We start from the raw sequence: 12076 nt of genomic DNA, 5'->3' as shown, positions 1-12076 counted from the left end.
TTCTTTTGTCCTTCAGGGCAAAAATCACATCATGTGATTTTTGTCCAGAAGGAGAATTATTTCTGAAAGGTGATGGCAAATAAAGATCATGATCATCTATAATCCTGAGCATTGGAGATTGCGTCCACGGCAGGGTGGCCTTTAACCCTTTCATCTACCCACATTGATTATCTTTTACCGGGGTGCTGCCGCAGCCATATGACATACTGCTACAATGGTTGTGACTTCTCACAACCATAGGAGGTGAGCCTTCCTACTCCATTTACAGTTTGCAAATTTCCCGTATAAGACCCCATCTCTGTGCTTCTTTTTTTTTACAGCTATTATCTAGTAATAACTTAGAAAGAGGTGAGAATTAACTGACATTTGGCCCAAAGTAAAGCATGCTGCAATTATGACCTGCAAGAACAAAATCATCTGTGTGGAAAAGCACACGTATATTGGCCCATGAAGTGCAAATGCTGTCTGATCTACATAGCATAAGAACATCGCTTGTGTAAATAGGCTCTAAAGCTGCACAACCTGTGGCCCAGGGGTCACACTCTGGCCTTGATGCCTTTTTGAGTAGCTCTCGTCTATCTGGTCACAGACAAGCCTGACAAGTGTCTGCTCATATATATTTTTAATAGTATGGAGTAGAGCAATGTCAAGTTGCAACTTAGGGATGGGTAGCTGCTAAAATATACTCTTCAGGGCCCACTCACACTTGCGCTATTTTGACGCAAACGGAATCCGTCACTAATGTAGTACAGTTCATTTATTTACAGTGGAAGCGCGACATCATGTGGACACAAGCGGGTACTGCATGACACACACACGCGCCATAGTAACGCGCTTCCACTGTAAATAAATGAACTGTACTGCATTAGTGACGGATTCCGTTTGCGTCAAAATAGCGCAAGTGTGAAACTAGCCTCATCTGGAGAAGGAGTAGATGAAGTAAGCAAGTTACTTTGCATGAGAGAGTAGAGGTCTCCTCTCATGAATGGTGGGAGTCCTAAAATGCAGTTAGAATCTATTAGATACTTAGATTCTGATTTTTATTTGGTTTTCCTGCCATCCATGGGGTTCTTTCAACGTAATAATGTGGCTCTTTGACCTGAAAATGTTATGCGCTTCTGCTCTAAGGGCCTGGTACATTTCAAGGTGATTGCTGTCCACACTATAACTCCCAGCATGCACGATAATAGGTTACAGACTACTGCGTTATACTGAAAAGACAAGCATATTTCCCCTTAATGGATTGTAACTGGCTCCTTGTTTCTAGGAAGGATTTCCATCCAACCATGTGCAATTACTTTCCCAGGCACTTAGGAGTGTATGCGTCACAGATCTTTTCTCTGTGTGGCATTTGGAAGTGCTGACGTGGCCTGGACGGCAAGGCAGCGTGATGACTCACTTTCCAAACACAACGCTGCCTGTCAATGTTCAAACATTCTTTACATACAGAACTGCTGTCATCTCAAATGTGTGCTGTGCCCGACAACAAAATGTCAGCTCAGATCCTCCGGAGATACTATTCATGCACCTGGAAATACAGATAGTGGGTCTAAATGATAAATCGCAGCTCACATATCAAAAGTATATCATAACTTCCCTGTGAATTCATATATAGCACAGTAGATTATTTTTAACCCTTTGGGTCAGCAGTATTTGTGCAATATGAAGAGTTTTAGACTATAAATCATGTCTACATATGGGATCTTAGCACCCCTTAGGCTATGTGCCCACGGGACTCTGTATCTGTGGATTTTTCTGCATCAAAATTCGCAGCTTTCCCCCGGAATCCGCACCTTTTCATAGGTGCGGATTTTGTGCGGATTTGACGCGGATTTGACGCGGATTTTGTTGCGGATTTAGGCTATGTGCCAACGCTGCGGAAAATGCGCAGATTTTGCGCGCGGATTTTCCAGAAATCTGCAGCACAGCTACTCCCCAGCCATTTTTATGGCATTTGGGTAATGCTGTGCCCATGCTGCGGATTTTTCCGCAGCGGAAATCATGCAGATTTTCGTGCAGAAACATCTGCAGCATGTCAATTATTGTTGCGGATTTTCGTGCGGATTTTGCCTTTTCAATTGAATTAAAAAAAATCGCTAAATCCGCAACAAAATCAGCGTCAAATCCGCATCAAATCCGCGTCAAATCCGCACAAAATCTGCACCTATGAAAAGGTGCGGATTCCGGGGGAAAGCTGCGGATTTTGATGCAGAAAAATCCACAGATACAGAGTCCCGTGGGCGGCGATTTTTTTTAATTCAATTGAAAAGGCAAAATCCGCACGAAAATCCGCAACAATAAGGCTATGTGCCCACGGGACTCTGTATCTGCGGATTTTTCTGCATCAAAATCCGCAGCTTTCCCCCGGAATCCGCACCTTTTCATAGGTGCGGATTTTGTGCGGATTTGACGAGGATTTGATGCGGATTTGACGCAGATTTTGCGATATTTTTTAATTCAATTGAATAGGCAAAATCCGCACCAAAATCCGCAACAATAATTGACATGCTGCAGATTTTTTCGCACGAAAATCTGCACGATTTCCGCTGCGGAAAAATCCGCAGCATGGGCACAGCATTTCCCAAATGCCATAGAAATGGCTGGGGAGTAGCTGTGCTGCAGATTTCTGGAAAATCCGCTGCTTTTCCGCGAGAAATCCGCGGCAAAATCCGCGCATTTTCCGCAGCGTGGGCACATAGCCTTACTTAGGAGTAGACATAACCCATGAATGAGGGTCACACTGTTTCCGGAAGAAAGCAGCATTTTTATTTTGTACAAGCTCAAAACAACTCTCAAATGATCTGAAAACAAAGATTATTCAACATAGTTGTTCAGGGGAAGGATACAAAAAGTTGTCTCAGAGATTTAAACTGTCAGTTTCCACTGTGAGGAACATAGTAAGGAAATGGAAGAACACAGGAACAGTTCTTGTTAAGCCCAGAAGTGTCAGGCCAAGAAAAATATCAGAAAGGCAGAGAAGAAAGAATGGTGAGAACAGTCAAGGACAATCCACAGACCACCTCCAAAGACCTGCAGCATCATCTTGCTGCAGATGGTGTCAATGTGCATCGGTCAACAATACAGCACACTTTGCACAAGGAGAAGCTGTATGGGAGAGTGATGCGAAAGAAGCCGTTTCTGCAAGCACGCCACAAACAGAGTCACCTGAGGTATGCAAAAGCACATTTGGACAAGCCAGTTACATTTTGGAAGAAGGTCCTGTGGACTGATGAAACAATGATTGAGTTGTTTGGTCATACAAAAAGGCGTTACACATGAAGGCAAAAAAACACGGCATTCCAAGAAAAGCACTTGCTACCCACAGTAAAATTTGGTGGAGGTTCCATCATGCTTTGGGGCTGTGTGGCCAATGCCGGCACCGGGAATCTTGTTAAAGTTGAGATTTGCATGGATTCAACTCAGTATCAGCAGATTCTTGACAATAATGTGCAAGAATCAGTGACGAAATTGAAGTTACGCAGGGGATGGATATTTCAGCAAGACAATGATCCAAAACACCGCTCCAAATCTACTCAGGCATTCATGCAGAGGAACAATTACAATATTCTGGAATGGCCATCCCGGTCTCCAGACCTGAATATCATTGAACATCTGTGGGATGATTTGAAGCGTGCTGCCCATTCTCAGTGACCATCAAACTTAACTGAACTGGAATTGTTTTGTAAACAGGAATGGTCAAATATACCTTCATCCAGGATCCCGGAACTCATTAAAAGCTACAGTAAGCGACTAGAGGCTGTTATTTTTGCAAAAGGAGGATCTACAAAATATTAATGTCACTTTTATGTTGAGGTGCCCATACTTTTGCACCGGTCAAATTTTGTTTAAATGTGGATTGCACATTTTCTGTTAGTACAATAAACCTCATTTCAATCCAGAAATATTACTCAGTCCATCAGTTATTAGATATATGAAACTGAAATAGCTGTTGCAAAAACCCAAATTGTTATAAAGAAAAAAGGTTAACATTAATAGGGGTGCCCAAACTTTTTCATATGACTGTAACTGAATATATGCTTCACTTTGATTAAATACTTTACATACCTATAAAGGTTGGAAAAGACATTAGTCAATGAAGAACAAACATTCTCAATCAATATACAAATATTTAAAACAAATTACATAAATTCTATAAGTGGCAGTATTTGGTCTATATTCAATAAGCATAGGAGTTGGTGGTACATCCGTATTCAATGGCCATACACCGTGTGCAGAATAATTAGGCAAATGAGTATTTTGATCACATGATCATTTTTATACATGTTGTCCTTCTCCAAGCTGTATAGGCTTGAGAGCCAACTACCAATTATGTAAATCAGGTGATGTGCATCTCAGTAATGAGGAGGGGTGTGGTGTAAAGACATCAAAACCATATATAAGGTGTGCTTAATTATTAGGCAACTTCCTTTCCTTTGGCAAAATGGGTCAGAAGAGAAATTTGTCTTGCTCTGACAGCCCAAAATTGTGAGATGTCTTGAAGAGAGATGCAGCAGTCTTGAAATTGCCAAACTTTTGAAGCGTGATCACTGAACAATTAAGCGTTTCCTGGCAAATAGCCAACAGGGTCGCGAGAAGCGTGTTGGGCAAAAAAGGCGCAAAATAACTGCCCATGAATTGAGGAAAATCAAGCGTGAAGCTGTCAAGATGTCATTGGCCACCAGTTTGGTCATATTTCAGAGCTGGAATGTTACTGGAGTATCAAAAAGCACAGGGTGTGCCATACTCAGGCACATGGCCAAGGTAAGGAAGGCTAAAAAACGACCACCTTTGAATAAGAAACATAATATAAAATGTCAAGACTGGGCCAAGAAATATCTTAAGACTGATTTTTCAAAGGTTTTATGGACTGATGAAATGAGAGTGACTCTTGATGGGTCAGATGGATGGGCCAGAGGCTGGATCAGAAAAGGGCAGAGAACTCCACTGCGACTCAGACGCCAGCAAGGTGGAGGTGGGGTACTGGTATGGGCTGGTATCATCATAGATGAACTTGTGCACCTTTTCGGATTGAGGATGGAGTGAAGCTCAACTCCCAGACCTACTACCAGTTTCTGGAAGACAACGTCTTCAAGCAGTGGTACAGGAAGAAGTTGGTATAATTCAAGAAAAACATTATTTTCATGCAGGACAATGCTCCATCACATGCATCCAACTACTCCACAGTGTGGCTGGCCTGTAAAAGTCTAAAAGATGAAAAAAATAATGACATTGCCCCCTTGTTCATCTGATCTGAACCCCATAGAGAACCTGTGGTCCCTCATAAAATGTGAAATTTACAGGGAGGGAAAACAGTACACCTCTCGGAACAGTGTCTGGGAGGCTGCAGTGGCTGCTGCACTCAATGTTGATCATAAAAAGATCAAGCAACTGACAGAATCTATAGATGGTAGGCTGTTGAGTGTCATAATAAAGAATGGTGGCTATATTGGTCACTAATTTTTTGAGGTTTTGTTTTTGCATGTTAGAAATGTTTATTTCTAAATTTTTTGCATTTATATTGGTTTACGTGGTGAAAATAAACAAGTGAGATGGGAATATATTTGGTTTTTATTAAGTTGCCTAATAATTCTGCACAGTAATAGTTACCTGCACAAACAGATATCCTCCTAAGATACCCAAATCTAAAAAAACCCCAATCCAACTTCCAAAAATATTAAGCTTTGATATTTATGAGTCTTTTGGGTTGATTGAGAACATAGTTGTTGATCAATAATAAAAAAAAATCCCTTAGAATACAACTTGCCTAATAATTCTGCACACGGTGTATTTGTATCTGTACTATAGGAAAAACAACACATACATACAAAACTATATATATATATATATATATATATATATATATATATATATATATATATATATATATACAGTGCCTACAAGTAGTATTCAACCCCCTGCAGATTTAGCAGGTTTGATAAGATGCAAATAAGTTAGAGCCTGCAAACTTCAAACAAGAACAGGATTTATTAATAGATGCATAAATCTTACAAACCAACAAGTTATGTTGCTAAATTTTAATAAATTTTCAACATAAAAGTGTGGGTCAATTATTATTCAACCCCTAGGTTTAACATTTTGTGGAATAACCATTGTTTGCAATTACAGCTAATAATCATCTTTTATAAGACCTGATCAGGCCGGCACAGGTCTCTGGAGTTATCTTGGCCCACTCCTCCATGCAGATCTTCTCCAAGTTATCTAGGTTCTTTGAGTGTCTCATGTGGACTTTAATCTTGAGCTCCTTCCACAAGTTTTCAATTGGATTAAGGTCAGGAGACTGACTAGGCCACTGCAACACCTTGATTTTTTCCCTCTTGAACCAGGCCTTGGTTTTTTTGGCTGTGTGCTTTGGGTCGTTGTCTTATTGGAAGATGAAATGACGACCCATCTTAAGATCCTTGATGGAGGAGCGGAGGTTCTTGGCCAAAATCTCCAGGTAGGCCGTGCTATCCATCTTCCCATGAATGCGGACCAGATGGCCAGGCCCCTTGGCTGAGAAACAGCCCCACAGCAAGATGCTGCCACCACCATGCTTGACTGTAGGGATGGTATTCTTGGGGTCGTATGCAGTGCCATCCAGTCTCCAAACGTCACGTGTGTGGTTGGCACCAAAGATCTTGATCTTGGTCTCATCAGACCAGAGAACCTTGAACCAGTCTGTCTCAGAGTCCTCCAAGTGATCATGAGCAAACTGTAGACGAGCCTTGACATGACGCTTTGAAAGTAAAGGTACCTTACGGGCTCGTCTGGAACGGAGACCATTGCGGTGGAGCACGTTACTTATGGTATTGACTGAAACCAATGTCCCCACTGCCATGAGATCTTCCCGGAGCTCCTTCCTTGTTGTCCTTGGGTTAGCCTTGACTCTTCGGCCAAGCCTGGCCTCGGCATGGGTGGAAACTTTCAAAGGCTGTCCAGGCCGTGGAAGGCTAACAGTAGTTCCACAAGCCTTCCACTTCCGGATGATGCTCCCAACAGTGGAGACAGGTAGGCCCAACTCCTTGGAAAGGGTTTTGTACCCCTTGCCAGCCTTGTGACCCTCTACGATCTTGTCTCTGATGGCCTTGGAATGCTCCTTTGTCTTTCCCATGTTGACTAAGTATGAGTGCTGTTCACAAGTTTGGGGAGGGTCTTAATTAGTCAGAAAAGGCTGGAAAAAGAGATAATTAATCCAAACATGTGAAGCTCATTGTTCTTTGTGCCTGAAATACTTCTTAATACTTTAGGGGAATCAAACAGAATTCTGGTGGTTTGAGGGGTTGAATAATAAATGACCCTCTGAATAAACTTTTCACAATTTAAAAAAAAAAAAATAAAAAAAAAAAAAAGAAATAACATTCTTTTTTGCTGCAGTGCATTTCACACTTCCAGGCTGATCTACAGTCCAAATGTCACAATGCCAAGTTAATTCCGAATGTGTAAACCTGCTAAATCTGCAGGGGGTTGAATACTACTTGTAGGCACTGTATATATATATATATATATATATATATATATATATATATATATATATATATATATATACATACAGTAAAACTTTGCAAACTGAACAATGGCGTAATATTCAAAATCCACTTGTAGTGTGATCCGATTCTCTCAGATTAGAAGATGTAGTTGAAAAATGTCTCCACCTTCTCCGTTCTGACAGTAAATGGTACTAGACAGAGATGTCATGCGAGTGCAGTCCAAAGTTTTCCATGGACTCATTGATTTGCATGGCCGATAATCTGATCCAACTCAGGCATGTTCAATCCTGAAGTGCTGCAGGCGTGTCAGCATATACAAAAAGATTCTCCCAAATCAATTTTCAACTACGATAATCTTTTTGTATATGCTGACATGCCTGTAGCACTTCAATAAAATTACTAAGGTGTGTGCACTCAGAATTTTCTACATTCGGCCCTGTGGAAAAACCTTAGCCCAATGTTTTGTAGGATCGCACTTTGACCGAAAATACATAGCTGTGAGCAATTGGAGGTATAGTAAACAACTTTCAAAATTTCCAGTGAATCCAAGTGGACATAAAAATCTTTTCTTATAAACAATTCAAACTTTTATTTGTTAATTTGATTAAAAAGCATTACATTTAAATGGCTAGTAGAAAACTAACAGGGTGTCTCAGATTACGCGTATGCTACACCTTCATCATGGTCTGACAGACCATGATGAAGGTGTAGCATATCGCTGGAAATTTTTAAACTACTTCACTACAGTATTTGCTCCTTGAAGGGTATCCACCCTGCTCTGTTCAGCTCCATAGGACATAGAAAATACATGAGGGATCTCTACTACCGGTAAGCTGGCCTTTTTTCTTTTTCTTTAGTAAACCACAAGCCACTGATATTAAACCATATAGACACCTTCTGAAACATTGTTTTACTTCAATTCATATATTTTTGCATTTAACGTTCATTAAAATTTGGATTGGCTCTTTTCTGGCTCTGTCTTCTTTTTTGCTATTGTATACAGCAGACTACAGTATTAGCAGTGAAGCAATCTGTAGCTCTAATCGCTGTTCTAGACTTATAGATCACCAAATGAAATTTCAGTTGTGGAACCAAATAAAAAAAAAATAAATTCCAAACAGTGACCATATGCTTTAAGGCTATGTGCGCACTAGTGCGTTTTACCCGCGGATTTACCCGCGGATTTGCCGCGGAAATTTCTTGAGAAATGTCTGCAATCTTTGTGCAGACATTTCCCAGCAAATCCTATGTGAAAAAAAATAGCTGTGCGCACACTGCGGATTTTTCTCAAGAAATTTCCTTGAGAAAATTTCTTGAGAAAATGAGCACGTCAATTCTTTTCTGCAGGTACCCTGCGGATTTCTGCAGTACAGCCTGCAAAATCCGCAAGGAACAACCGGCTAATCCGCGGCTAATCAGCGGCAAATCCGCATGCAGATTTACCGCGGATTTGGTGCAGATTTTTTCCGGAGGTCCGGAAATCTTCCACTCCCAGAAGTTTCTCAAGAAATTTTCTTGAGAAACTTCACAGTTCTAGTGCGCACATAGCCTTAAGCTGAATCATGGACTCTAGACTTCAATGACCAGTGACCCTTTCACCTAAAAAATAATCAAATATGCCAAGCTAGTAATTTGTAAAATGAGGGCCTAATAGGAGCCTGAAAATCTTAAGGGGAACTCTGAAGAAACAAGTCATTCCATCAGAAGGTATCTACTGTATTTCCCCCAAAACAAGACAGTGTCTTATATTATTTTTTACTTTAAAAGATGCGCTAGGGCTTATTTCCGGGAGATGCCTTATATTTTGTATAGGTATCAGTGATTGGGTCGCCCATTAATGAAAAATGAATATTCACCCCTTCACTGCCTATCCCTCTACCAGCGTCAGTGATTGGAACTTATGCTAACAAAATAATATTCACCACCTTTGCCCACACACCCCTCTTCCGGCATCATTGATTAGAACTTGTTTTAATTAAAATTAATATTCACCCCCTTCCCTACCCACCTCTGTGCGTGTCATTAGTGATTCACTCACACTGTGATATTACTAACCAAGCATCACAGTGCAATGCTCGCACTGGCTAGTGGCTCTCCTACCCGAGCGTGTCTGCGTGTATTTGTATGCACTAGTCACGCTCAGGAGAGGATTGCTGCTGGCCAGTGCATTAATTACGCTGTAATCATCGGTCAGTAATATGACAATCTGAATGACTCACGGACACTGACCAGAAAGGGCTGGGTGGGGGAAAGGGGCAAATGTTCCTTATTTCATTAACACAAGTTCCAATCACTGACAGTGGCAGAAGGATGGGAGAGATTATGGGGTGAATATTCATTCTATTAACTTGCCGGCATATCACTATAAACTTCCAGGGCTTACAGCAACATACACCAATAAAAGTTACATATCCTGAAAGGGCTGCTCAAGCCCTATTTCGATATGGTTAGTATGATTATCGGCAACTAGGGTTTATTTTTGGATTGGGCATTATATGTTAAGAATACTTCAAAAAGGCAGAAAAGTCCTGCTAGGGCTTATTTTCAGGGTAGGTCTAATTTTTGGGAAAATATGGAATCGGTGAGGTGATGATGCATGCCTTGGTATTGAAAGATTAAGGTAGACAAATTCTGTGTGTGGTCATTGTTCTGTCAGTTCTGGGGGGGGAGCTAACTATCACTGCTGTATATATGACATCTATGAGACGTGTAGGTTGTAACAGAGAAAGATTGTTGGGCACAGTGTAAAGAGAGGATCTGAGGCTGGCACACTGAGACCCTCGTTTCTTATACCTCTTTACATTTTGCTTGGAAGGCAGCTTAAACATTTAGTTGAATATTCTGCACCAAACTTATCATTAAAGCTACCTACTATTGTTTTCACTGGGAGATCAGTGTTACAATTCATGCAACTAAGATTTTTCTGTGACAGATTTGAAAAGTGACAAATTAAAGCAGTTATTGCCCAAGGCTGAGTTCTCACAATGAGTATTTGTTGTATTTTTGATGTGGATTTTTGCACCAATTAGTTCAATTAAGTAATTTGTTTTGTAATGTAGTTTTTGGCCTTGATTCATCAAGACCGACATTGTTCATGCCGGTCTTGATGAGGGAGCTTGGTGAAGCGAGATGTACCTGATTCATTAAGAGGCGCGTGGCTCTTGTAACGTCCTGGAGGTGGATCCACGGGACCGTGCACCGGACTCCCCCAGAGAGGCAACCAGGAGCGAACCCCTATACAGGGACTGTCCGGTCACCCCCCCAGAGGGCCTAGATGCACAGTAGCCGGGACACCAGAGAGTTCGGAGTACGTGTCCTTCAGAAGTCTGTACGGGATATGGCTATTAGTCCAACGGGGCCGTGTTCAGGACTGATGACTGGAACCGGGTACAGATGCCCAGTGGTAACAACAGACGGGGTCCGGGTCCAGCGAAACGTGCAGGCTGATGTGACCAGATGGAATCCAGGACCGGTGACGGGTACAGGCTGACGGAAGATGGCGGGATCCACAGCTGGTGGTCACCGGGGCAACTCCTGGGAAACCGGCAAGCTGGACACACTCAGGTTGGCAGACAGACACTATGGGAAGAGACAGGGTTAACCTGGGTACGAAGCACAGAGGGACCTGAACACCTAGCTACAAGAACAAGTTGAACAGGCACCGCCCATAAGAAAAGGAAGTTCTTATAGACCCTGTACCTGTAATCAGCGATATCCTGTTTCAGTGACGCTGGCCCTTTAAGAAGAGGTGAGTGAGTGCGCCCGCGCCCTAGTGCGCATGCGCGAGGGCCGAGTGCCGGAGACCAGTGCAGGACGTGCTGGGGGAAGTGGAGGAGATGCAGGTGAGACAGAAGCTGAGTCCCGGACTGCAGCGGAATGCCGGGACCGGCAGACGGGGAACATGGAGGACGCACAGGAGAGCGGGTGGAGCAGCCGCGGACAGGAGACCCGGGGACCGGTGAGTGACAGGCGGCGCCAGGATCCCAGGAGCGTGACAGCTCTTAATGATGTAGTAGCATCGGACAAGTAGTATGTGCCTTGCTTCCTATCTGCTGGAGTAAGATTGTATACCAGGAAATTCCACCGCTCATCATGAATTAAACAAGAAGTGGTCACCACGCCATCATCTCAGCCCACTGTTTCAGAGTTGTGCAAAAAGTGGAGTTAGTATGCCAAAACTTGCAAAATTCTTGCACAGCTTCAAGTTGCGCTAACATATTGCGACTTTTCAAAGCTTTTTCGCCAGAATGGCGTTAACGCTTTGACAAATTGGGCCCTTTGAGATTTATAACAATGTACACGATCACAGCGGACTTACACCATATGGGAAGTAGTTATGAGCGAGCACTACCATGCTTTACTGCTCGGTACTCGTAACTATTTAATTTTTTTTTAGCCTCGTGTAAACTTTGATATTTTTTAGGTATGTGTAGGTACAATGGTAAAATGAGATGTCAGCCTAGCTTTACCTGTATGACAATTTTTACTTATACTATAAAGGCAAGTATGATTTTTGATATATCTTGATCCAAGTCTTTATTAGAAATTCCCCAAGAATTCTAAAACTTTGAACCCAGGAACCCAGCACT

This window comes from Anomaloglossus baeobatrachus, chromosome 2 (genome assembly GCF_048569485.1).
Source record: "Anomaloglossus baeobatrachus isolate aAnoBae1 chromosome 2, aAnoBae1.hap1, whole genome shotgun sequence".
NCBI classification, from domain to species: domain Eukaryota; kingdom Metazoa; phylum Chordata; class Amphibia; order Anura; family Aromobatidae; genus Anomaloglossus; species Anomaloglossus baeobatrachus.
This window is presented reverse-complemented; position numbering follows the sequence as displayed.